Source organism: Megascapheus bottae, chromosome 17 (genome assembly GCF_031878675.1).
Source record: "Megascapheus bottae isolate mThoBot1 chromosome 17, mThoBot2.hap1, whole genome shotgun sequence".
Lineage (NCBI taxonomy): Eukaryota > Metazoa > Chordata > Mammalia > Rodentia > Geomyidae > Megascapheus > Megascapheus bottae.
In genome coordinates this window covers 31,026,074-31,053,625 of record NC_143525.1, presented here as the reverse complement: position 1 = coordinate 31,053,625, position 27,552 = coordinate 31,026,074, and the positions used below count along the sequence as shown (strand labels likewise).

Below are 27,552 nucleotides of genomic sequence, written 5' to 3'. Positions count from 1 at the left end.
CTTTAAAACAGTGCTTTGAGCTGAGGAACTCAGGAACAGTGGCCAGGTCCAGAGTTCAAGCCCCACAATCCACAAAAAGAAAAAAAATGTTATTATAAAGGCAATGTCCACAGGGGTTACAGTGACATAAGTAGGTGAGGAGTATATTTCTTTCTGGATGCTCTCTCCTTTCTTCACTCTCTCCCAGTTTTTCCCTCCAAATACATATATGTATATATACATATATACATATATTCATATGTATATGTATATATGTATATATGTATATATGTATATATGTATATATGTATATATGTATATATATATATATATATATATATGTGTGTATTTGTGGGTCATAGGGCTTGAACTCAGCCTGGGTGCTCCCCCTGATCTCTTCAGCTCAAGGCTTCCACCCTACCCTGGAGCCAAGCCCTACTTCCTGTTTTCTAGAGGTTAATTGGAGATAAGAGTCTCAGGTACTTTTGTGCCAGGGCTGGCTTTGAACCTTGATCCTCAGATCTCATCCTCCTGAGTAACTAGGATTACAGGCATGAGCCACTACACCTGACAGGAATCTATATTTAAAAAAAAAAGACTTCCCTCCTCTATTATTGGGTTGCATGCATAGTGAGCCTATTTGAAAGAAACTTTTTTTTTTCCAGTCCTGGGGCTTGAACTCAGGGTCTGAGCACTGTCCTTGAGCTTTCTCAAGGCTGCAGCTCTACCACTTGAGCCACAGTACCACTTCTGGCTTTTCTACATATGTAGTATTGAGGAATTGAATCCAGGTCTTGGTGCATGCTAGGCAAACACTCTACCACTAGACTACACTTACGGCCTTGAAAGGAACTTTTAAAGTTTATTGTCTCCCTTAATGAGCCCTTGGTATATGTGACCCAGAGACAGCAAGGCCTTCACTACAGGACACACAGCAAACTGAGAGCAGGGCTCACCCCCAGGCCCACTGCATTGTGGGAAACACAGATTAGGAGGCAGCGTTGAGGAATAGAGGGAATGGGTCATAAATACTAGGACATGGGGAGCTCCTTCAGCCTGAAGTGTATGTGTGTGTGTGTGTGTGTGTGGTTTTTGCAAATATGGGATTTGAACCCAGGGCTTTCTTGGCTAGAGATCTATCACTTGAGCCATGCCTCTAGCCATGCCTTTTGCTGGTTATTTTGGAGATGGAGCCTGCTTTAAATCATAATCCTACAGATTTCAGCCTTTTGAGTAGCTAGGATTATAGGTGGGAGCCATTGGTGTACAGCTCAATTGCCTCTCTGTAAGAAGGAACTGGAAGCCCAGTCATCTTTCAGGTGAGGCCCATTTGAAGTTATCACTCAGGCCACAGTCCCTCACTTTTCAACACAAATCAAACTAGCTTCAGTTAAGAGGGGAGCGTAAGGCTAGGCATGGTGGCTCAGCCTTTTTTTGTTTTGGTGAGGATATGTCTTGAGGCAGCATTGAGTTTTGTCAGAGGCATGTGGCATCTAGTTTTGAGACAGGGTCTCTCTCATTAGTAACCCATGCTAGTATCAAACCCAGTATGTAGTTCAGGCTGACCTCAAACTCACAATCCTCCTGTCTCAGCCTTCTGAGTGATGGGATTACAAGTGTGTGCCTCCATATATCTAGTAGATAGACTCCCAACCATAGCAGAAGCCCAGAATGCTCTGGAGGGGAGACAGTCAAGAAAATAGTCAAGGGAAGACGTGAAAAATGGCACAAGGCCAGCCCCTACACATCATATGATGGACACAAGAAAGAGTAAAAAGAAAACTGGTAGAGTTTAGTGGTAGAGTGCTTGCCTAGCATGCACGAAGACCTGGGTTCGATTCCTTGGTACCACATACATAGAAAAAGCCAGAAGTGGCTCAAGTGATAGAATTGTAGCCTTGAGTGCTAAAAGTGTCCAAGGACAGTGCTCAGGCCCTGAGTTCAAGCCCTACGACTGGTTAAAAAAAAAGATTTAAAAAAATAAACTAAATATATGAACACATAAAGGTATGAATGAGGCTCTAGGTAGAACACTTTTCTAGGCAAATCAGTTTGCTAAGACAGACTTCTGGAAGCTATTCCAGTGGGCTCAGAGGCCAGCCAAAAATGGCAGCAAAGGCAAAATGTGTCTCTACATAGGGACAGGAAGGAAGCCAAGGCACAGGGGACCTGTCTGATTTGCTTGCTCAACAAGTTTATGACCTACCCCCAGCCCCCCAACCCCTCCCCGTGCCAGGCACCAGGAATGTAACAGCAGCAAACAGGAAGCTTCCTTTCCTCAGGGGTCCTGGGGGCTTCATGTGTGATGGATGAGCAAAGGGGACCCTGGGGGAATCTGACCTCTGTACCTCATGGCTGTGACTTCCCATAGCTGTTTACAATAACTGCAAGAGCATCAGTGCATCCTTATACAGAACCTACTGTTTTAGAACCATTTTAGGTTTTTTTTTCCAGTCCTGAGGCTTGAACTCAGGGCCTGGGCACTGTCCTTGGACACTCACATGGCCACTTCTGGTTTTTTCTGTGTATGTGGTACCAAGGAATTGAACCCAGGGTTTCATGCATGCTAGACAAGCACTTGACACTAGGCCACACTCCTGGTCCCAGGACCATTTTAGTTTTAAGTTACAGAAACTCAAATTGAATTTTTCTTAATCCTTTAAAAAGGTAATTTGGGGCTGACTCACTAATTCCTAAAAATACCAGGGGCTAATTGGCTCCCGGCATGGTTGGATCCCAAAGCTGCAAAGACATCATCAGGGCTCTGGATGCTATTGCATTTTGGGCTTTGATTACTTGTGATTTCATTCTACTGATCTCATGCTGAAATGGGCAACTATAGTAAACAAAACAACCCCCTCTCCCAACTGATCCAAGATAATAACCTTAGTAAAGAACAAGTATCTCCTTTCCTGATTATTGCAGCAAGACATTGGCACACTGTTTCAACTACTGACTGACTAGACTTAGGCCCCATGGCCAGGCCTTTGGTAATTCTTAGGGTCAGAGCAGAAGGGGCCGGGGGGTGGGCTGAAGCTGTGGCAGGCCTGGGAATGGGGCGAGGAGGGAGCAGCACCATTTGCACTGTTGGGATTGAGTGTGAGAAGGCAGGCAGGCAGGCAGGCAGGCAGGCAGGAAGGCAGGAAGAATGAAAGAGGCGTCACCTGACAGCCTCAGCGCTGTGTCTGCTGCAGCCATGCGCCTGTGCAAGACGGTCAGGCCTCCCAATAGTCTTGTACAGTGGGACCATTTGCAGCCCCAGTTTACAGGTGGGAAAAGCTCCTCCTTGGTGAGGCTGAGGGCCTCGCCAGCACCGTGCCCAGTAGGTGGAGCAGTAGGGAATAAAGGTTCCTTTGTGCCAGATGGGTTAGGTAGTGAGAAGGCCACCGCTGCTGAAAGGCACTGCGGGATCAGAGAGGATTTGACACCTGCGCTGAGGAGAAGAGAGCAAGGGCAAGAATGGAGGCTGATTTGGTACCTCTTGTCCTCTCTCCACTCCTCCATCCCCCTCCCAGTCATCAGGTGGAATCCAGACATCCATCTATCTGCATTCCATGCATCCATCCTCAGGTTCAAGTTCTGTGGAAGCAGTGCAGTGTGGATTTGGGGCCAAGTTATGTAGGGGTCTCTAGGAACCCCAGCCTTTGCAAGGAGTCAATATGCAGGTGGAACCCCAGGGCAGCAAGAACAAGGAGACAGGAGGGAGGAGGAAGAAGAGAAAGCCTCCCCTCCCAGCTCTTGGAAAAGCAGCAGGTCAGCTTCAGTTGTAGGACTGTGGGGACCCCATGGATTCCCCAGCCACAGGTCAGCAAGCAGCTGACAGTGCGGAGATGCACAAAATGTAACACACCCATGTCCTAGCTCTGTGACCTAACTGCATGCCTGTTTCCCTCATAAACAGATAACATTATTGAGAAGACCTGAGATAGCAAATATCAACTAAGTAGCACACTGCCTGGCTCAGGAGGGGAACTGGACTGTGATCAGCTGGTTAGTCCTGGGCCCCTGAAGGGCAGTGGTATATGCAGTCTCTATTAGCTTTTCCTGTTGCAAGCCGGCTCACAATATGAAAAGGCCCATGGGTCCTTCCGTTTCTGCACAGATGGATCGGATGATGGCCCAGGGTTCCAAGGGAGATGACCTGTGAGCATAAATGCCTCTTGACGTTCGAGAGGCAACCTGGGCAGAGAGCAAGTCTGGGGTTAAGCATCTGTGAAAGGAACAAGCCTGGGGACAAACCTGATCTCTAGACTTCCACAAGAGGGAAATCTATGATACACTGGTGCCCAGACCCAAAAAGTTTGTTCATGGTTGGAAGGTGTGAGTGCAGCTCAGGTCTTTATCCTGGCTCACTGTTTAGTGAGGGAATGGCCAGCTCCGATGCAGGGCTGGATGCACCTTGGTGAGGTAGGTTCTGGCTTCCCTAATACAGTCCATTGAGGCCTCATCTTCCAAACCCTGGAATCCACAGGGAAAACAAATAACATTGCCTGGAAGTGGAAAGAGAGGAGTGAGACTGTGGCTCACCCTGACAGTTCTTCCTGGTAAACATGGCACGGGCTACCTGGATCCACAGTCCTGAGCCACGCTCACTGAGGAGCCAACACCCATAGGCATGACTGTGTTCCTTTGTGAGTAACCTTCCCACACCCTAGCTAGCTAGCTGATCTTGGACAAGCTATTCTGTCTCAAGGCTGGCACTCTACCACTTGAGCCACAGCACCACTTCCGGTTTTTTCTGTTTATGTGGTACTGAGGAATCCAACCCACGGCTTCACTCTGCCACTAGGTAACCCTCCCGCCCCCCCTTTTTAAATTGGAAAATGAGGCTGATATCTACATACAAACAGTGAAATGCATATCCAAAGGCTGATGCAGGCATGCTTAAAACAGCTTTATTCAAGAATAGCACAAATCTGGAAACAGCTGAAATATCTACCATCTGATACATGGATGAACAAAATATGGTACATCCGTTCACATGACTCAGTGCCACTCAGTAATCTAAAAGAATGAACCACAAATGCCCATGAAGATAACTCTGGAAAACACATGAACAGAAACCTGACACAAAGGAGTAAGTAATGCTGGCTGCTGTGGCTCACAGATGTAATCAAAACTCCTCCGGAGGCTCTGATCTGAGGAGGTACCATACCTCAGTAAATCTAGTTTTTAAGAGGCAAAGTAAAGAAAAAGGACTCGTTTATCCAGAGCCGTTCAGAGACAGAAACTCAGAATAGTCTGTCATTAGAAAAAGGAATGGTATTCCTCCTATAATCAGGTAAATCTGGGATAGGCTTATACTGGGCACCAAGTGAAGACTAGAAAGCCTAGCCTCCATTTTCCTTCTTTCTTGCTGGTTGGCTTCATCTTCAAGTGTGTAACAAGTTGGCCCCCAAACATTTCAAGCTCACACCTTACAGAACTAGCATCTCCCACAGAAGTGTCTCTTGCCCACAGTTGTTACACACAAGTCCCGCGGGAGGCTCTTGAACCTATATCCTATAATCTAATTTGCCTCTAGAGCCAGTGGGTGAGGCTGGCCCCCACCTGGCCCCCAGAGATAGAGTAGATGATTGGGAGAAGGGCCATGGAAAGCCTGTCAGTGTATGGCCCAACCTTTCAGCCAGGCCTGAAGACCAGCAAAGACACTTTCGGGAAAGGGTATCATCTTAAAGGGGACCAGGAGCTGGGAGTGTGGCCTAGTGGTACAGTGCTTGCCTACAATGCACGAAGACCCAGGTTTGATTCCTCAGTACCACATATTTAGAAAAAGCTGGAAGTAGTGCTGTGGCTCAAGTGGTAGAGTTCTAGTCTTGAGAAAGTCCAAGGATGATGCAAGGGATCAGGACTCAAGGACCCTAAAACTTTGCAGGAGCCTCAGTAATGCAGTCCCTTACTCACCCCTGGCACCAGCATTCTCAGCTCACACGTCCTGGACGGGGAGGGACAGGTAGCAATGGCTTCCTCTCGGTGTGCAGCATAGATGAGAAGGCAGCCACTCCCATGGGGGACTCTTCCACCCAGCATATGAGCCAACAAGCTTTCTTCAAAGTTGCTCCATGACAGCCCTGATAAAACCCAGGAGAAAGGCATGGCACAGCCCAAGGCCTGTACTCAGAGCTCCCACGTCCACCATGGCCAACAGCTAGGCTGTTATTGGAGCTGCAGTTTTGTGACCCAGATAAAAGCTGAGGCAGCGGAGGGTACTCTGCTGCAGCTCCATAGGAAATGGGGGTAAAAGGCTGGAGCAGGGGCCTGGAATGTGGCCTAGTGGTAGAGTGCTTGCCTAGCATATATAAAGCCCTGGATTCGATTCCTTGGCACCACATACACAGAGAAGCTGGAACTGGTGCTATGGCTTAAGTGAAAGAGTACTACTAGCCTTGAGAAAGCTCAAGGACAGTGCCCAGGCCCTGAGTTCAAGCCCCAGACTGGCAAACAAGCAAGCAAGCAAACAAACAAAAAAGGGCCTGAGCAGATGCTACTACCTGATTTTCCACGGAGGTACTGGTGCAGCCAGCCTGCACAGCCAGCCTGCTTTCTACAAAGCAAGTGTCATGGTGTCCTTGCCAAGTTTGCGTGCATTCTGCTGCACAGGGCAGGGTGGAGGAGGACTAGCCAGACTGAGGAGGGAGAGGCCTCTGCCAAGCTGGGAAGGAGTGGCCCAGGGCTCCAGAGGAAGCTGAAGGGCTTGGCCCAGAGCCCAGGCTCCCACTCCCAGCTGCCAATTCCAAGGCTGACTGGCTCTCAGGCCCTGCAGACCTGCCCAGACCAGCTGACCATTTCCTGGAGCCAACAAAGCGCCCATGGTCAGCTCTCTGTGCTGGTGGCCTGCACAGCAGCCATCAGCCTGGATTCTGGCGTCAACCTGGGAGGAGGCAAGGACACTGCTGGAGCCCTTAGGCACCCCATCAGGGCTCCGAACCCCAGTCAGATGAGCCAGGCCCGTGCAATGGCCTACTTCCTGCCTTCCTCTGGGTAGGACAGCAGCAGCCATCCAGTGAGCTGTGCCAAATGTCAAGCCCCTTCCTGGTCTATAAATTGGAGCTAAATCCCACACCACCTGGCACCAGGAATGCGGGGAGCAGGGCAGGCTGAGCGGGGTGGCTAGGGATCCAGGCTGGCTAGTGGTAAAGTTCACATTTTCCACTACAGAGGCTAGGGGAAATTACCCATCCAGCCATTGGGGAGACAACTACTCCAAGTAGGTGGGGGAGGACCCCCCCTCCCCCGACAATACTGGGAAGACCCAGTGCTTGTTTTTTGAGACACTGCTATTAAGCCCAGCCGTCCTCAGGCTTGCTATGGGGCAGAGGGTGACCTGGAATCACAGTCTTCTTGCCTCAGCCTCCAGCGTGCTGGGATTACCTGGCTGTGGGCCACCAGACCGAGCTGCCAGGGCTTGTTATTAAACCGGGTGTGTTTCTCATGTGGAGTTGTCATGAATGCCTCTGAGCTGTGTTTCTGAAGCATCCCTGGTCTCGGGGGCTCAGAGCTTCAGATGTGGATCGCAGCTCTGTGTCCTTGGATAAGTGCTCTGATCAGCAGAGAACAGTGGAGGCAAAAGCGTGGCAGCCGCTGCTGCGTACCTCCTCAGTGGGCCCTGCAGGCAGATGTGGGCCACCTCTGCCGCCCCTGCTCCCGAGCACCAGCTTTCATGGTTCTCCCCTAGATTCCAGGTAAACACAAACCCCAGGACACCCACTTGTGGGTTCCTCTCGGTCTTTCCTCAAGTGACTTTTAGGGGTGACCAGGGTCAAGAAGCACTACAGGGAGTCCACCAGTCAAGACCCAATCCCATTCTTTCCAGGTTGGAGAGAACCTAGGCCACCCAACCTCCCCCAACAAGGCATCTGAGCTTCTGGCTGGGAAGAAGATCCAGCTTGACTCAAGTGGTAAATGTAAGGCCCTGAGTTTAAATCATAGAGTCGTGGGGGATGGGGACCTAAGCTCTGAGCATGGGGCCATGGCTCGTGGGGGTGAGGTATCCCTCTCTTCTAAGAGTATAACCTGCTAACTGGTAGGACATGCAAGAAGGATGAAAGAAGAAAGGCAAGAAGGACTTCAACATTTTATTTTTATTAGTGTATACACTACAAAATAATGGGTTTCCTTATGACATTTTCATATATGTATGTATATCACCTTCTTCATCCCAAATAGTCCCTCCTACCTACTTGTATATCTTTTTTGTTGTTATTGCTTGTGAGGCTTGAACTCAGGGCCTAGCTGCTGTACCTGAGATCTTTTTCTCAAGGCTAGCACTCTACCACCATTCCACTTTGTTTTTGAGTACTTAAGTAGACGTAAGAGTCTCACTGGGACTTTTCTGCCTGGCTGGCTTCGAATTGTGAGCCTCAGATCTCGGCCTCCAGAGTAGCTAGGGTTACAGATGCGAGCCACGGGCACCGCTTTACTTTTATATCTTAAAAAAAAAAAAAATCTAGAGCCAGGAGTGTGGCCTAGTGGTACAGTGTTTGACTAGCATGCATGAAGCCATGGGTTCGAGTCCTTGGTACCACTTACAGAGAAAAAGCTGGAAGTGGCGCTGTGGCTCAAGTGATAGAGCACTAGCTTTGAGCAGCGAGAGGCTCAAGGTCAGTGCCCAGGTCCTGAGTTCAAGCCCCAGGACTGGCCAAAAAAAAAAAAATTTCTAGAGCCAGGCACTGGCTACAACTGTAATCCTAGCTACTCAGGAGGCTGGCCCAGGCACAGAAGTCCATGAGACTCTTTAATAAACCACTGGAAAACCAGAAGTGGTGCCGTGGCTCAAGTGGTAGAATGCTAGCCTTGAGCTGAAGAGCTCAAGGACAGTGCCCAGGCCCAGAGTTCAATCCCCATGACTGACCAAAAAAAAAAAAAAATCTTGATTCCTCAGTGAAGAAAATATTCCACTACTTGTCTAAATCTAGCTTATTTCATTTAACATGAGATCTCCAATTCCATATACTCCTGCAAATGACAATTTTTTTTTCTCTTAGACAATCATTACTTTAAAACATGTTTGTTTTGATTAGGACAAAATATGCATAACATAAAAAGCCTTTTCATTTGTAATATTCAGTGGTGTTTAGTACATCCTCAATATTGTGAAACCACTTCCTCAGTCTTCCATTTTTGTTGTATTTTTTTTATTAGCACACAGTTGTATAAAAAGATAATTTCAGGGGCCAGGAGTTTGGCCTAGTGGTTAAAGTGCTTGCCTAGCATGCACAAAGACCCGGGTTCGATTCCTTGGTACCACATACATAGAAAAAACCCGGAAGTGGTGCTGAGGCTCAAGTGGAAGAGCTCTAGCCTTGAGAAAAAGTCCAAGGACAGTGCTCAGGCCTTGAGCTCAAGCCCAGGACTGGCAAAAAACAAAAACAAAAAAAAGATAATTTCATTCCTTATGGCTGAATAATACTTTACTGTGTATGCAAATGTTTTATTTGCTGATTGTTGGGCATCTAGACCAATTCTACAGCTTGTCTACAGTGGCTTGGCTGCTTTAAATATGGTTATGCATGCCTCTATTGCATGACCACTTATATTCCTTCAGATATAACGGGATCATAGAGTAGCTTCATTTTTAGTTTTCTTGAGGAACAGCAATACAGATTTCCAGTGGCTGCACTAATTTACATCCCCACCAGCAATGTGTAAGGGGTTCCTCACCTGTTTTCTTTTTGTTGATCCTGGGGCTTGAACTCTGGGCCTCTTTGTGCTCAAGGCTAGCATCAGCGCCGCTTCCCGCTCTTTCTGAGTAGTTTATTGGCGATTAAAGTGTCACAGACTTTTTTGCCTGGGCTGGCTTCTAACCTTCTAACCGAAACCTTCAGATCTTAGCCTCCGGAGTAGCTAGGATTAGAGGTATGAGCCACTTGTTGTTTCCAAATGAGTAGTGGGTATGAGATGGACCCTCAATATAGTTTTCATTTGCATTTCTCTGATGGCTAAAGATGTTGAACTTTTCTTCCTTCGCATATTAGCCATTTGTACTTCTGTTGAGAACTCTCTGATTCATGGCTCATTTATTGGCTGGATTACTTTTGATGTTTTATTTTTTGAACTCTTTATATATTCTGGATATTAATGACATCAGATTAACATCTGGGAAAGATTCTCTCCCATGCTTCAGGCTGATTGCCACAGAGAAGCTTTTCAACTTGATGCAATCCCATTAGTCAATTCTTGCTCTTATTTCCTGCACAATTCACATCCTATTCAGAAAGTCAGTGCCAATACCTTCTAATAGTTTTAAAGTTTTGATCTTACATTCAGGCTCCTGATCCATTTTGAAATGAATTTTACAGGATGGGAGAGAGAGGGATCAAGTTGGTCTTAGTTTTGCAGCACCATTTGTAGAAGAGGCTGTCTTTCCTTTGATTTTTTGCCTTTGTGGAGAATCACATGGCTGTGGGGGAAGGGCTTTTTGTTTTCTTCAGATCTTCTATAAAATTGTTCTATTTTGGTGTTAGTACCCTGCTGCTTTTCTTACTATGACTCTGTATTATGGTATGAAGTCAGGTATATGGTATGCCTCCGGCACAGAATGGTTCTGGCTCAGGAGAGCCTTGGCTATTGGAGGTCTTCTGTGTTACCACACAAGTTTTAGGATTTTTTTTTTCTGTGAAAGATGAAATTAGAATTTAATATGGATTTCATTGAATCTGTCAATCAATTTTGATTAGTCATTTTCACACTATCCTGCTGATTCATGTGTAGAGGAGATCTTACCTTCTTTTAGTCTTCCAGTCTTTACCGTTTCATTGCTCAAGTGACCTCCTTAGGGTTATTCCCAGGGCTTTGCTGTGAATGGGATTATTTTCTTGATTTCTTGTTAGCATTCTTGTTACTGGTGTATATGTAAAAGTACTGATTTTTATGTCTAGCTGCTTTCTTGAAAGTGGCATCTTCAGAGTATTTTAAGTATAGGATGATATCATCTGCAAATAGCCACCACTGACTTTTTCCTTTCTTATTTGTACGCCACGCACACCCCCCCCCCATCACCTTTCTTTCTCCCTTATTGTTCTGGCTGAGAATTCAAGCATTATATTGAATAACTGTGGAGAGGAGACATCTTTGTCTTGTTCCTGATTTTAGAAAAAAAAAATAGTTTCTCATGTGTGTATAGTGTGTGTGTGTGTAATGTATGGCTTTTGCTGACATTTTTTTGGGGGGGTCGGTCATGGGCCTTGAACTCGGGGCCTGGGTGTTGTCCCTGAGTTCTTCAGCTCAAGGCTAGCACTCTACTACTTGAGCCATAGTGCCACTTCTGATTTTTCTAGGGGTTGTTTGTAGAGTCTCTCAGACTTTAGTGCCTGGGCTGGCTTTGAACTTTGATCCTCAGCTCTCAGCCTCCCAAGTAGCTAGGATTACAGGTGTGAGCCACAGGCACCCAGCAACATATAATCTTTTTTAACATGTTGTTGAGTTCATTAGAGAAATTGTTCTGTGGTTTCCTTATTTAAGTTCTGTCCAATTTGGGAATCAGGGTAACTGGCTTCAAAGAATGGGTCTGAGCAGGCCGCAGTGGCTCACACCTGTAATTCTAGCTATTCAGGATGCTGAGATCTGAGGATTGTGGTTCAAAGCCAGCCTGGGCACTAAAGAACATGAGACTCTTTTTTTTTTGCCAGTCCTGGGCTTGAGCTCAGGGCCTGAGCACTGTCCTTGGACTTTCTCAAGGCTAGAGCTCTACCACTTGAACCTCAGCACCACTTCCGGCTTTTTTTCTATGTATGTGGTACCGAGGAATCGAACCCGGGTCTCCATGCATGCTAGGCAAGCACTTTAACCACTAGGCCAAACTCCCAGCCCCAGAACATGAGACTCTTATCTCCAATTAACTGCTAGAAAATGGCAAGTGGGGCTGTGGTTCAAGGGGTAGGGCGTTAGCCTTGTGCTGAAGAGCCCATGACCCACACAGAAAGAAAGAAAAAAAAAAAAAAAAAGAAAGAAAGAAAGAAAAAAAATGGGTTTGGAAGTGCTCAGGAGAGGCATTATTATATAAACGTTTATACCTAGAGATAAAGTCTTTCTTCCCTTTGATTAATATTCTATTATACTCAAAGGTAATATTCTATTATACTCAAAGGCAATTTTTCAAATGCTTCATATTTGTACACAATTGGTTCATAATTAGGAAAGAAGTTTTCCTAGTTTGCTTGTTTGAGCAATAAACCAGAACAAATGAGCCATATAGCAGTAGTTCACGCCTGTAATCCTAGCCAGACGGCTGAGATCTGAGGCAGGAAAGACCCCTGAGACTCATCTCCAGCTAACCACTAAAAAAAGCTGGGAGTGTGGCTCAAGTGGTAGAAAAACCAGCCTTGAGTCAAAATGCCCAGTGTTCAAACCCCAGTACTTACAAAAAAGGGGAAAGAGAGGGAAGAGAGGGGAATGAGAAGAGGAGAAATAAAAGGAGGATGAGGGGGAAAGGGAGATAAGAAGGGAAAGAAAGAGAAGGGAATGAGATGAAGGTAAGAGAGAAGATAGGGAGAGGGACAAGAGGAAGAAAGAAAAAAGGGGAAATAGGGAGAAGGGATAGAGAAAAGGAGACAAAGGAAGAAGAGAGGGAGGAGGAAATGAGAGATAAGAAAGAATGAAGAGGGATGAAGGGAGGAAAGGGGGAAGAAAGTTGGAGAAAGGGAGATGGAAAAGAGGAAGGGAAAAAGAAGAGAGGGAGATGAGGGAGAAGGAATGAGAAGAAAGAGAAACAGGAGAGAAGGAGGAGGGGAAAAGGAAGAGAGAAGGGAAAGAAGGAAGAGAGAAGGGGGGAGAGGGAGAAAGACAAGAAGAAAAGAAATTACCATTCTCCCTGGTGTCTTCTCTGGTTTCCTAGGAAAGGGGATGCAGTGCAGAGCCCAGTGTGCCATGCCTGCCGGAATGCAGCTGCTTCCCCGCAGGGAAAGGAGGCACGCGAGTGTGGGACCTGGGTGTCTGCGTGTCTCCGTGGCCCAGTCCTTCCTCCCTTCACCCCACACTCCTCCAATGAACATGCGGGCCAACTTAACTGCCTCCACAAACCAGCAAGGCCCCATCCACTCCTTTTGAGGGATGCACTGCAGTCCGACCCCAGGAAATGTCTTCATTCCCAGGTGCTGAGGGTGCTGGCTGCCCGCTGCACACTGCAAGAACAATAAGGATTTTTAGGGGCATTATGACTGAGTCAGAAAACACAGCTGCCCCTGAAAGTCCCTCATTTTTCTTGCTGTCCTTGAACATTCTCTGCGTGAGGAGGAGGCAGTCCTCGCTGGCTCGGGAGAGGGGGTGGAGCTGGTTGTCCCCTTACCTGGCGCAGGCGCACCTCCGCCCAGCCCTCACAGGAAGCCGTGGTGCACAGCATAACTGGCTCGGCCTTCTCTTTCCTTCCCGCACACAGCCCAGGTAGCAATGACCAACCTTCATCCCCTCCACACCCAACTCAGAGCTGGCCTAGGCCTTCTGCCCACAGAAGCCTGTGGACTGGAACTACAGAATGCAGTCCAGTGTCCACAGGTAGACACAAACCTGCCCTAGTGGCTGAGGGAGGGTCTCAGGCTTGATGTGACATGTGACATGACTGGAGAAGGACAGAGGGACCTCCAGCTTCCCCCAGGCCAGCTGAGGCCTGGCTTGGCTCAGATACGGGAGCAAGCAAACCAGTGAGCCAGGGCCATTGGGTGGAACGGACTACAGCCAAGGCAGAGCAATGACCCTGGTCTCCCCATCGGCCCTCGTCTGTCAAGAGGGCCTGGAAGGAGCTAAGCTCCCTCCTCCCATTTCAGAGGAAAAGCAGAAGGGAAATGAGAACCTCAGGCTTCCACAGAGCCGCAGGAAGTGTGAGTGAAAGGCTTAGTCACAGATCCAACCTCTCCTTCCCCACTGCATCCCGAGAGGCCCCGCGCAGGCCAGGCGCACCTCCTCCATCCAGCCCTCCAGCGTCTAGCCCACCCCACCTTTCACACACTGATGAGAGCTGAGCAGGAGGCTGGCTTAGCCCAGGGCCTTCTATAGACGGAGGCATCATCTCGCAGGTCCTAGATAGTTTTCAGGTTCCCATCAAGCTGGCAACTCTGCTGGGTAGTGCTGGGTAGTGCTGGCTCAGGGAAAAGGCGTGGGAGGGGCAGGGGGGGGGAATAACCAGAAGAAGAAAAAAAAAGCTTCCAGAATCAGGGCCATCTTTAAGGTCCTCCTCAGTGGGGAGACACTATGCGTCCAGGCCTCTGTGCTCATCTCTCCATAGGAATACTATGCCTGGCTTTATAGGGCCGATAGAGGGGGAAAAAAGGAAACAAAGTACTCAAAGTGCCCAGCAGGCTTAACAAAGTGTTCTCCCTTGGACACCAAGGGCAGGGCTGGATCAGCTGGGAGAAATCCTTTGAGAACAGCACTGGGTGGAACAAGGTCAGGAATGCAGCTGCACCCCAGAAATTGACAGTGCCCCTTCTCTCCCATGCTCCAGGCTTTTCACCTGATCACAGAGGCGGCTCAGCACCCCTCTGCCCTCTTACACTGTACCCCATCCTGCTCTGACCAAGGCCCCGGCCACACTCCCCCGAGGACAGCGGCACCAGGGACACGACTACAGTCCACTGTCTTCCCCGCGCATGCGGCCTGCCAGCTCACCATGACAGCTTCTATGTTTGGGTCTGGGCCTTGTGAGACCATCTACCTCTCCAAGGCTGTCTGGCAGACAGGTGAGTACTTGCATGGATGGCTTAGAACTGCTCCTAGAAGCAGGGTGCTAGTTCAGTCCCTCCCAGGGTCTAGTTCAAATGTCACCTTGTGAGACACCTACTAGCCTACCTTACCGGGACCACCCGCATCAATCAATCAATCACCACCACATGCTGGGAACCAGGCCCCGGGAGCCCCTGGGTCTAAGCTAGGAATGGGCCCCTGCTGTGCTTCCCCAGCACTGACAAGGCTTGGTATAGGCGCTCAAACAAGAGAGGCAATGGAGGATCAGGGCCATCCCCGTCCCCTAAGTGTGTAAAGGTGACCCTTCCCTGCCATCTGATGTAACCCTCCAGCCTTCCCCGTGTCCTCACTGTGCCAGGCTCACACTGGTGACCGGGTTGGGCAGAGCACCTTTCCTCCGGGGCTAATAAGCCACCAGGGCTTACCAGGGAGCAGCGGTGGGAAACAGCTCCTTCCTTGAATTCTTACTGCCTACAACAGCCAGCTACCCACATAGCCCAACTAGATAGCAACTCTAGTTTGAAATTTACTTTTGAAAGAAAACTGAGCCAGCCCCACACTGGCTGGGGAAGGAGGTCCCAGCAGAAGGTCCCCCAAATTTTTTGGGGGGTGTAGGGGGAAACAAACCCCTCTGACAGACAGAAACCACTGGAGAAGGCCCTGGAGAGGCCACACTTGTAGGCCAGGGGCTGTCTGCAGGGCTCCACCCTCCTTCTAGCCAGCCACCCCAGCCCGCTATGGAGGCAGGGAGCGGGGTCTGAGGGCTCTGCTGGAGTGCAGCCTGGGCTACAGGGAAAAGGCTTCTTGGCTGACCGTCCCTTGCTGGGTATTCTGGGCTGCAATGAACAAGCCAGGAGATCTGAAACTCCTCCATCAGAACCACTGGGTTTATGATGACCCATGTCCTTCTGCCAGAAATTCTTGGGGTAAGAACACTCAGCTGCTCAGCTTTCCCCCATCCCACAGACTGTCCTCAAACTAGGGAGCAGACCTGCATGGCCTGACACTCACCTCGACGCTTACTTGACCACCATGCTCCTCAGCAGATGGAGGTCCGAGTGCCCCTGGAGGAGGTTAGAAGTGGTCTTGGATGTACACAGTGCATGTGCCTGTTCTCAAGCCAATCCAGAGAGGGCAACACCTCCCTTCCGGCCATGTTTCCAAACCACGTAGAAGAGGAGCGGAGGCAAGCAATGGGACAGGAGTGAGAGCTATGGCTTTTTTCTCTTTAGTGACTTTCCCAGGTGAGGTGAGGCTTGGGGAAGAGGTGCAAACTAACCAGGCAAGTGGCAAGATTGCAGTATGGACAAAAGGAGTTAATATATTTAAGATGCATTTAGTCTTTGGACTTGCAGTTGGTAAACTATGGACAAAGGGCCAAACCCAACCTACTACCACTTTTCATAAAGTTTTATTAGGACAATGAGGTGCACCCACTCATTGGTGTATTTCTTACGGCTCTTAGGTTACAGTAACAGAAGAGAATGCATGTTCCTCAGTAGATGTGCTGAAAATGCATAACAACACTTCAGCTACTGAACACCCTGTATAAGCAACCGCAGCTCATGGCTGAGGACGTCCTTGTGATCACAGACTGCCCGGGAGCTGAGGTCATCATCCGTGCCAAGCGTCGAGAGAGCTCGTAATGTATATTGTTCGATCAAAATTCAAAGTACAAGCTGATTCCAATGGCTCATACCTATAATCCTAGCTACTCAGGGGCCTGAGATCTAAGGGACAGAGGTTCAAAGCCAGCCTGGATATATAAATCTGATAGAGGGCAAATAAAGCTAAGATACTCTTACTTCCAGTTAGCCAGCAAAAAAACAAAGTGGTTCAGACCTGTAATCCTAGCTACTCAGGAGGCTGAGATCTGATGATTGTAGTGCAAAGCCAGCCCAAGAAGTCTGTGAGACTCTTGTTTCCAATTAACCACACACACAAAAAAAGAAATGGAAATGGACCTACAGGTCAAAATGATAGAGCCCTGGCCTGGAACAAAAAAAAAGCTCAGGGAAAGCCAGGCATGGTGGCTCACACCTGTAATCCTAGACACTCAGGGTATCTAGGGCAGTAGCCTTGAGCTGAAGAGCTCAGGGACAGCGCCCAGGCCAAATTCAAGCCCATGACCCACAAAAATGAAAAAAGAAAGAAAATACACCCAGGTCAAATGTACACACACAAACACACACACACACACACACTCTCTCCCCTGAACAACTAACAGTTGAACAGAATGAATACCAGGAGGCTCAAATGCGTTTGCTGCAGAGGAGGGATAGGAAGTCCAATCGAAAAAGGACGAACAAATTCAGTCATTATATTCTACTTACATATGTAAAAATGGAACCACATAACTTGAGGGTATGGGTAGGGTTGTAGGGGTGCAGGAGAATGATGGAAGGGGTGACATTGATCAAAATATACTATACTTTATAAACTGATTTGTTGGACTAGAAAAAAAAAAGAAGCCAAGCAAGAGCCTAAGTATAATTCTTTTTCTTTTTGTTAGTCTTGGGGCTTGAACTCTGGGCCTGGGCGCTGTCCCTGAGCTCTTCAGCTCAAGGCTCATGCTCTATCACTTTGAGCCACAGTGCCACTTCCAGTTTTCCGGTAGTTAATTGGAGATAAGTCTCATATAATTTTGTGCCCAGGCTGGCTTTGAACTGTGATCCTCCAATCTCAGTCCCCTGAATAGCTAGGATTACAGGCCTGAGCCACCTGCGCCTGGCTTCTAAGTAGAATTTCTAATAAGCACACTGGGGCCATATTTAGTGGTAAAGTGCCCTCCAGCATACACAAGACCCTGTGTTGGAGTCCCAACACGCACTGAGTATTGCTTTTGCCTGTCTCATAAAGTTGAACCAGCATAATAAATCAGGGAATGCATGTGGTTGCAAGTGACAGCATGACCCTCGAGTCCTCACATTTGTTCCTGGGCGCTTTTCAGAAAAAAATGTGTTGTCTCTCCGCTAATATGCAGCAGTCACTGGATGGAACATAGGACACAATACAAGCACACTGTGTGGAGTTCTCAGGATCTAGTGACAGGGGACTTGCAGGGCTACGGGGCAGCCCAGCCTTCTAGTGGCAAAGTGGTGGCTCCTGTGGCTAAAGGAGAAATGGACCCAGGAAGCTGGATTTGGCCTGTCTTTGTCACCTTAAATGGATGCTATGGTAAGCCACAATCCCTTTACTTCAGGCTGGAGGTGTTTGAGAATTTTCCAGACTTTACAAAGAGAATGTGAGGCGTGGCCCACCCTTTATATAGCACCCCAGAAGGGCAGCACCTGCAATCAAACACAGTATATCTGTAGTGAAACCCATGAATATTCACACTCCTGGGGCTAATATACATGTTAATCGCCTCAGGTCAGTTTGGGTCAAGTTTTCTCACAAAGTTAATTACAAAAATGTTGATTTTTTAAAAAAGTTCTTTGGAGATTAGAACTTTAGAAAAGGTAGTGGGCCTGTAGCTGGAGCCATAATGAAGCTAAGGTACTGGGAATTTCACCTCCCTGCTCCCAGCGAGGTAGCCTCAGTACCATGGGGCCTGAGACACACTGTGTTTATGCTGCCAGGAAGTTCTTCCCTGCAGAGAACAGTGGAAATACTACTTGAAATGCTAATTTTTGTCTGGTGGCTTCACTGTCAGGAATACAGAGAAGCTAGGCTGCAAGTTTGGCCTAGTGATAGTATGCTTGCCTAACATGCACAAAGACCTGGGTTCTATTCCTCACTAACTTATACGTACAAAACATCTGAAGTGACACTGTGGCTCAATTGGTAGAGCACTAGCCTTGAAAAAGACCAAGGACAGTGCTCAGACCCTGACCCAGGACTGGCAAAAAAAAAAAAAGGAATATAGAGAAGCTGATTTAAAGAAACCATCCCCTAGGGCCAGGAGCATGGCCTAGTGGTAAAATGCTTGCCTACCATGCATGAAGCCCTGCGTTCGATTCCTTGGTACACATACACAGAAAAAAGGCCAGAAATGGCTCTGTGGCTCAAGAGGTAAAGTGCTAGTTCTAAGAAAGCCCAAGAACAGTGCCCAGGTCCTGAGTCCAAGCCCCAGGACTGGCAAAAAATAGAAACCTTCCCCCCTCCCAGTTCTGCTTACTCAAGAAAGAGACAATAAAAGGTTCTCAAGAGCTCCAGGTGCCTATACCTAGTGACAGAATAGTGGTTTCAAGTCAGCCCAGGTAGAAAAGTTCAAAAGACTCCATCTCTAAAATAACCAGCAAAAAGTTGGCTCAAGTAGAATACAAACTGTGAGCAAGAAAGCCAAGCAGGAGTGCAAAGTTCCAAGTTCAAGCCCCCACACACATGCGTTCATGTGCACACAGTTGCTTCCCCGAGGGACAGCTGGTTTTCCAGGGAGCAGGTGGGAGCTGAAACTAGTTTTGTCTCCCCATGTATCTCCTCAAAGCCTCTCTGTGGCCAAATTTCTACTTGGAAATGTGAAATAATTCATCTCATCACAACTTCCTAACAGCTAATTAGAAAAATGTACTAATTGGACAATCCAGTTTCAGATGTTCTAATTATACTCCTTAGGGGAGGAGGGAACAAAATTGTACATATATTTAAAATGTGATGGCACTTTTCCCAACAGTGTAAAATAGAAAGATAAAAGTATAAGGTTCCAAATGATAGCAGAGGTACTCCAAGAATATTTTGTCACCATCTATACCCAGCTGAACCACCCATGAAATATGGCCCAGCTCTTCTGCCCCAGAGGATAGCTGGAGAGATGCCATGGTGACAGACCCCCTGCCCTGTGCAATTTAATTGCTTTCCCTGCTTTTGAAAGCAATATGGTTTTAGTATTCTAAATGTCATACCCAGTTTCTCCTACGAATGACTACCAGAAATTTCCTCATCGCCTGAGATTTCTAAACCTCGAATTGGGAAAGAGATACTTAATTCCATGGGGCAATCTCCACCTCACCCTGGCACTGGACAGATTTTTGAGAAATGCTTTTGACCAGTCTGAGAACAAGTCTGAGAGCAAGATGACAACGGGAGATGGCTGTGTACAGGGGTCTCTTCAGGGCATAAGGTCAGAGGCATCCCCGAAATACACTGCACTCCTGAAAGAAATGCCTACTCAATACTTGCAGGCCTGGCACACCCAGCCAATAAAGCTGCGTATGAGCCCCAAATTCTACTTAGTCAGGACTGACTACCCCACAGAGGGAAGAGGCAAGAGGGCAGAGGACAGCCACGGGCCAGCTCCAGTGCCTGAAGCCAGTAAAGTGTGAAGACATGACAGAGGACAATCACTCTGCCCACCCCCGCTCCCAGGGCATGTGCTCCCCATTGTACATGGCCAGGGCACTGGCCAGGGCAGCTGAGGGTGTTAGTTTCACTTTCTGAGTTCAGTTCCTGGGTCACCACTCACCCTGAAGGGAGACAACATCTTAGAATGCCAGGAGAAAATCCTCAAAACTGTTCTTTTTTTTTTTTTCCTGAGGATACTGCGTCCCCTGAAGATGTTACCAGGTCTTAGTGAAAACCCCAAGTGCGTAACTTCAGTCCCCTGGGCTGTCCCCCTCTAATATGATTGATTACACATCTAAATGCAATAAACGGGGCAAAGTGGAATTATTTTTTCTGGGAAAAACCAACATAAAAGGGTCTTTATTGAATCAAGGGCCCCTGAACTGTTCTCTTGCCTAATTACGGCTCCCTAGTGAACGAGGCTGGGTTTCCAGGCAGGGCTCCTCACAAGTCTCCGGCCCAAAGAGCAATGGGATATCTGTCACAACTTGTCTAATTACAATAAAATGCACCAGGAGGACCAAAGGGAAAATGCCAAGCTATCTTGGCAGCAGCCCCCTCTTCACACTCTGGAGGGGGCACAGAGGCTGGTTTCCAGGGTACTTACGTTATCATCCCCACCCCCTATGTTCAAAGTCAAGGTCGAGGACCTGGCCCCATCCCAGGGTCAAAGCTAGTTTTCCAGGCCCCCCTCAATGCCCATCTCTATAGCACATTGTTGAAATGTGACCTTTTACCAGAGGCACTGATCTGGCCAAGGTTAAGAGCATGTGCTCAGACCTGAGCAAAGATGGACAGACACAGGACAGTGTGAGAGCCAGTGTGAGAGCGTGAGCTGAAGGGAGGGGGAACATTCACCCTCCACACCAACCAGCTGGGAGCAAGCCTTCTGCTTGACTTTTCCAGCTCTGCAAGATCTGGACAAGCGCACTGGAAACTAACATCTTGCTTATTATCCTCAAGTCCTAGTTCCAAGTATCTGTTTAATCACCCTCAAACTTTAAGTATGTCTCCGCCCCCATGCGCCTAAACCCACAGCAGCAAACTCAGCAGAAAGGCTTCAAAGAACATCACCCCGGCTTTCCCACCACCTGTCCCCCTCACAGGCTCCACCGGGAGCCATCCCTGGATCATGCCCCCACCTCCCGCTGTCCCAGCTGTTTCAGGTAAGTCTCCCTGGAGAATAGGAGTGACCTGTACCCTACCAAGGACCTGCCTTGGTGTTTTCTCCCCAGGTATCAAGCCAGCAAGCAGGCCTGCCAGCCTCAGGTCATCCTGTCTCAACCTTGCCGTCTAACTGGCCGCCCAGGCCAAGGGATGAACTTGGCTGTCATTTGTGCCAACCCCAGCTATGGGCATTCTCTGTTAGTCCTCAAAACATCCTACAGAGTGAATCTGTATCATCAGACAGGGAAACTGAGTCTCAGGACCTCAGTGGAGTCTCCAGGACAGCCAGGCTTCTAACTCCCAAGCCAATGGCCCTCCCCCACCCCTACCTTTTTCCTCAGAGCCTCTGGAAAGCCAGGTGCTATATCAGCAAAATAAGCACAGTTATTAAGTCTACCTTCCAAAAGGGAAAGGCAAAGGATTAGTTTTTATATGTTTGCTTGGCAAACCAGAACGTAAGCCTCTAGAACCCAGAAAGAGAAGCCAGTGTTTGCCTTTGAACCCCACAATGCCCAGGGCAGGAATCCAGTGAAAGGAAGCGAGCCCGAACCACAGAATCTTCGTAGAGGGATCCAAATTTCACAGCTGCACATCTCCTAAACCTTCCCACACTCCTCCTGCTGCTCCAAACCACAGCCCAGGCTTCCTGCATCCGCACCTCCCTTCCCAACTGGCAGTAGGAAGGCTACAGGGAGGTGCTCCAGGTCCAGTGCTCTGGAGTAGGGATGCGAATCAAGCCACCATCCTTCTCACCCAGCACCTTCCTCCCCAACCCTCCCGGTCATGAGGGACCTGGCTATAGGGAGATTGCAAAACTCCACAGACCATGCCAAAGGGAGGAAGGAGGAGGGAGGGAGCACCCACCCACAGTGGGTGAAAAGTAACCTGCCTGGTCCATTCTATAAGCCTGCCCCTCACCCAGAGCCAGCTAGGACTACTGAACACCCAAGTGCTGCAAAGCTTATGGTGGATTCCCACCACCCTCTTTGAAATTCTAAACAAAAACATTCCTGTACCATAAAGTCCAAACTCCAGGGAACCCAAAACATCAAAGCGTCCTCCCTCAACTTTCTTATCCCCTGATAGTGTATGCTGAACTTGCCACAGAGAGGGCGGGCACATAGCCAGGGCACCTCAGGTGCCTCTTCTGGGACCACTCATGAATTGTGCTCAGGGCCAGAAGTGGGGGAGTCTTTGGGTTGCTCGGGCTGACTGCACTGCGGAGCACATGTGCAAGGCAGCCACATCTGCAAGCCAGGGTTCCTTTAAGGTCTTTGCTGGCTAATTCAGACCAATCCACCTCCAGTGCTCTTCTAGCTTGCTGCTTCCAATCTGGGAGACTGTGGCTCTGGCCACAAAAGGCAGCTGGGAAATCCTGGAGGAGCCCTTCCAAGAGCCCTCCTTTGCTCTTGGGGCTGGGGGAGGGGGGGGTAAAAAGCCAGTGAGGAAGCAAGGCAGGCTTACCCACCAATGTCACTCTGCCTGGCCCAGTTCTTGGCCTAGGTAGTAGCTCCCCGCCTCCCCAACAAAAATACTGGGCTTAGACCGGGAAAAAGTTTCTAGATGCTGCAGCACAGGATGGGTTAAATTACTGATCCAGTGCCAGCAAGCCTAGCCTGAGAATCTGTGGAACCTTATGCATACTTCCCAACCAACATGCACACGTGCAAGGGCACACACGTCTTTAAACACGACAGCCCAGGGGAAGAGGACTACCGATGGAAGACCCATCGGCTATGCCTGTACAAATATCTTTCAGGAGTCCCATCACATCCTGCTGAAGCAGGTGTCACAATCCTAGTTTCATCAAGGGAGACACTTGAGCACATGTCACAAACTGGGGCAAAATCCACCCAGCTGGCGGAGAAGTAAGAACTGGAAGCCCAACATGTCTGAATCGCACACTACTTCTCGCCTTCATTCGGCTCCTTCCAGAGGAAAAGCCCTTTGCAGAAACCAAAATGAGCCCTCTCTTCTGAGACAACTCTATTCGCAGATTTATCACAGACCAGGAGCACCGAGCTGCTGTGTTGAAGAACTGAGACTGGCCAAATATTTACCCACCATGCAGGGAGCCACAAACCGGGGGAGGGGGGAGGGGAGAGGGGACAGGACTCAAGTCCACAAAGTAATGAGGGCCAAGCTGCTGCTCCATAAACTCAGGGCAGAATCCACCCCATCCAGGAGCGTCCAGACAGTTCAGCTTTCAGTAAAGAGGCCCTGAAAGATGGAGGGAAGAAGCTTAGGAGCCATGGAGGGGGCAGGGGCCACCAATGAAAGCTTGGAAGCATTTCCAAGTATCAGAACTTTTATAGTTGCCAGGGCTTGCTTGTGGATGGAGATGAGAAGACCAAGTTCTCTCAATATACCCTATGTCATGGCAATTCTGCTAGGCAAAAATTGATCTCTAACTTTTAATAGGCTGAGATTTAAAAAAAAAAAAAGCTACAAGGGCGAAGTTAATTATTCACCAGGTTGCAATTTACTTAAGAGTTGAGGGAATGCAAGTTTCCTCCTCAGAGGCAGGACCTGAGTGCTGGGTCTCTCCCTGGAGGTCTAGCTAAAATCTTTCCACTCCCACCAGCTTTACACCTTGCATTTAGCTGTTTCCTGAAGGCTCCAGCACAAATAAGCACTTCCTCCCCCAAACCTAAACCTTGAGGCACCCATCTTCAAAGGATGGGCTGAGAGAAGCGCTCACGGACAGTGAGAATCCAAAGGGGCAGCACAATTGCAAAGCTCTCTACTAAAACACAATTCCTAAATGCATCAGCTTAGATCAAAGCAGAAATCAGCTGCTGGAGGCCAGGCTAGCCCGGCCCACAGCTGAGCTGATTCAATCTCATTTTGCAAAGGGGGAAAAAACCACCAAAGAAGGAAAAACCTAATCACTCTGCTTCCCCCAACGAAAAGAAGCATCAAGTCATTTCCTAAAAATCCCTACAACTCTAGCCAGGCCCTAAGAGCACAGGATATGGCCTGAAGGAGAACTGCAGGCCACTGGGACCAGGCCAGGGGTTCTGTCTGGTTCCTTATGCCTGATTCCTACACACTTATGCTCCACTGTCCCCAAGCCTATCCCTTCCAGGTGGTTCAAAGCAGCCCGCTTTGCCTGATTTTCTGCATCTCATTACACAAACCCACTTCTGTGGATCTTTTACGACCATGAAATATTCTGAAGATTTCCATTTCATTTACTTTTCCCCCATACTGCTCTGCAGGGCTGCAAGAGGCATCGGTTCAAAGGGAGAACATTGTTTTCCCAACCTGATTCTGTGACCCTCAAAGAGAGCATTTTTCTTAATTAGGAGCAAGGCCTCCAGCTGAGGGCTCTTCCCAGTTCCAGCCCTCGATAATTTTGTCTCAAAACTGACAATTTGTCAAGATACTTGGAAATCTGACCCACAGTCAGAGAAACTTTTCTCCCATACATTGGACATCTGCATGTTTCAGTTACACAGCCCCAAAGGACAGAGTGTAGGCGAAATTCAGGCTAAATGCAGGGCAAGACTATGCCCTTGTTCATCTCCCACCCCAGGCTGGCCGCAGACCCCGTTCTCCTGACTGCCCTCCACAGCTGGCTCCTTCTGGACTCACCGAATCAAGGAAGAGGACAGAAACGTCTACATGTCAACCACAAAGACTCCTCTACCTGTGACCCACAGAGGTTGGGGAGCTGTGATAAAGTACCTTTTATGTGTCTTTGCACAACTCCCCAAAGGTGGGTCAACCTGTCCAGGCTGGTTCTCCCTCCTCCTTCCTTCTAGAAATCTCTATTTTCCAATGCCAAGAAGGGGGCCAAAAGTGCCCAATTCTGTTCATGTGCCCTTCACACAGTCCAAGTCACCTCACTGCATGTCCCCAAGTGTTTTCCCAAGGCCCCCACTGCCAAAAGGGCCAAAACACAACACAAAATGGCAAAAAGTGCCAACATTAGGAACACCAGGTTTTAGGCATACTTTTTTGGGGGTTTTGGTTTTTGTGGTGTGTGTCTGTGTAAAGAAACAATCTTTAGAGGAATAGAGTTTCCCTGCATAAAAGTTGCGGGCTCATTGGTCAGCATTTTTGTTGTATTTTGTCAGGGAACAAAAGACCAGCCAGTTACTGTGCAAAATCCATCTTTCCAAGAGAGGTGGTGTGGAGGAAGAAGAAAGAGCTCCTCACAACTCCATCTCCGTGTCCTAACCCTCCTCCTCAAAGGCAAGTCTGGAAATCAGCCTCCGACTTCCCCAAGGTGGCCACCTGGAAAGCGCAGTCAGGGAGTGGGGCTCAGACTCCCACTCACTGGAAGGGCGCCCCAGGAGGAGAATCCAGCTTGGAGTCTGACTATCACCGACTCCCAACTCCGAGTGCCTCGCGATTTCTCTTTCCACCCATCGAGATCCTGGAATCGGCGCCCTGACCCCACGCCGCGCGCGCGCCTTGCCATCCCTGCCGCGGTGTGGGTATGGGAGGTGGCGGCTCGGCCGGTGCGCGCGCTGACCCCCGCGGAAGCCGGCCTGGGGCGGGGAGGAGAGCGGAGGCGACGCCGCTGGTCCTGGGGGCCGAGGACTGGGACTTTGTAGGCCAGTTGAACTGACACCCTCATCTCGCCCGCAAAGACCCAGCTCTCAACTCCCGTCCGCTTTGGAGTTTGGGGTGTGGCGCGCCCCGACGGGCTTCCTTGGGCTGGGTCCCACCGCCAGCTCTTTACAACGCGGAGGCTTCCCCCCCCCGCCATGCTGCGTCCCCCCAAAAGAAATCACCTGCCCCAGGATCACGGCCCGTGCTGGATGCGAACCCAGCTCTACAAGGGGGCCGCACGACCCTCGGCGCGCGCGCCGGCGGCCAGGCCACCCCTGGCTTCTCGAGGCAGCTGAGGGTCCCAGTTAGGGTTGCCACATTGCCACCCAGCCCACGAGTGAAACCCCGAGAAACTTCGCCGCGCTCCCACGCCGCCGCGTTACCTGCGCTCTGCTCGAGGCAGGGGCGCCTCCCGCCGCCGCCGCCGCCAGCCGCCTCCCCCCCACCCCGCACCATTGCGGGGAAACCGGGCGCAACGGCCGCCAGCCGGGGCGCGGAGCCCTGACGTTCCAGGAGCCCCGTGCGCGCCTGGCCAGGGGGTGGGGGGTGGGCACGGCCTCGCTCGACCTCCTGGGTACCTGAGGGCCGCCGCCTCCTCCCCAAGCTGGGCATCCCGGGGGTAATGGGGAGAGGAGGCCAACGAAACCCCTCGAAAGTTGGGGGGTTCCGCTCTCCCCTTCGCTCCGGCCGACCTGGCTCCACGTGCTGGTGACACATCAGGAAGGCAGCGCGCTCCTCGGCTCTCAGCGGCCGGACGCGGCCAGCGCCCGCCTGCACCGCCTCCCCAGCCCAGCGCGCGCCCCGCCCCGGCCCGGCCCCGCCCTCCGCCCCGCCCCTGGACGGCGCCGCCCCCGGCGGGCCACCCGTTCGGGCCTGGGCACCGGCTGGCGGACGCGGGGGCGCGGCGGGGGTGGCCGAGGCGTCCCGTTCGCGCACTGCCCGCGCCGCTGATGGCACGGGATGTGGACGCGGGCACCGCACCTCCTGTGTCCCCTGGGCCGCTGTCCTCCCTGCCCCGCAGTCTCCTCCTTTGGCCCGGACGAGCCGCGCCAGCGCTTCCTCCTGCGGAGACGGGTCCGGGGAGCCCCCTGCCGGCCGCTGGGCGCCCGGCCGCGCCCACAGCCCCGCCCCCGGCGCGAGGCCCGCGCTCGCCTCCCGCCTCGACTTCCCCATCTGGACCCTGGGGCCGGCGCCACACTTCTTGCTGGGTTTTGCTGGCGAAGCGGGGAGATCCTGCTTGTACACCACCGAGCAGGCGCGGCCGCGGCTGTGCGTTTTCAGCTCCCAGTTTTGGCTGCCGGTACCCAACCTCTTTTCCTGACTCTGCTTTTCATAAGCTGAGCACTGTTAGGGGGGGCCGTGAAGCTCTCAGTTTTTGTCCATCTGTGTCTCTGTCCCCCTCCTCCAGTGCGTGGAGGGCTCCCTGCCTGTCCCCCTCCTCCCTTTCCCAGCCCTACTAACCCAAATCAGGCTGTATGCCCTCGCTGCAGTAGGAGCTGCATAGGCGGGCCCGCTGTGAGGGCGCAGGTGCTGGAAGGAGAGGGCTCTGGAGGGCAGCGGTGCAGTGCTCCCAAAGGGGAGTAGTGCTGGCCTCAAGCCTCTGTAATCCCCATTTTGTGAGAGCCCAGAATTAAAAGAGAAGAGGAAGATGCCCTGACAGTGGCTGGTGACGCTGCTAGTGCTGGCCAGGCTGGGATTCCGGCTCTGCTTTCTCTTCCCCCTTTTATTGCTCTCTCCAGATCTGACAAACCCCTTCGGATCTGAGACTCCAGGAGTCTGGAGGAGCCGGTGTCCTGGGGGGATGAAAGGGCAGGGATGTAATGGGCTTACCCAGGCCCTGATCCCAGAGAAGCCCTTGAAAGATTAAGATTTGCTCCCTGGGCCTGA

General features: G+C 50.1%; 1 long non-coding RNA gene across 1 annotated transcript; it reads right to left on the bottom strand.

Moving 5' to 3' along the window:
* Positions 1-8,096: 8,096 nt before the first annotated feature.
* On the bottom strand, positions 8,097-26,408 carry LOC150051596 (uncharacterized). Its single transcript, XR_016538434.1, has 3 exons — positions 26,358-26,408; positions 12,780-13,097; positions 8,097-10,591 (listed from the first exon to the last, which is right to left on the bottom strand). It is a non-coding gene; the product is annotated as an uncharacterized LOC150051596 (long non-coding RNA).
* Positions 26,409-27,552: the final 1,144 nt, after the last annotated feature.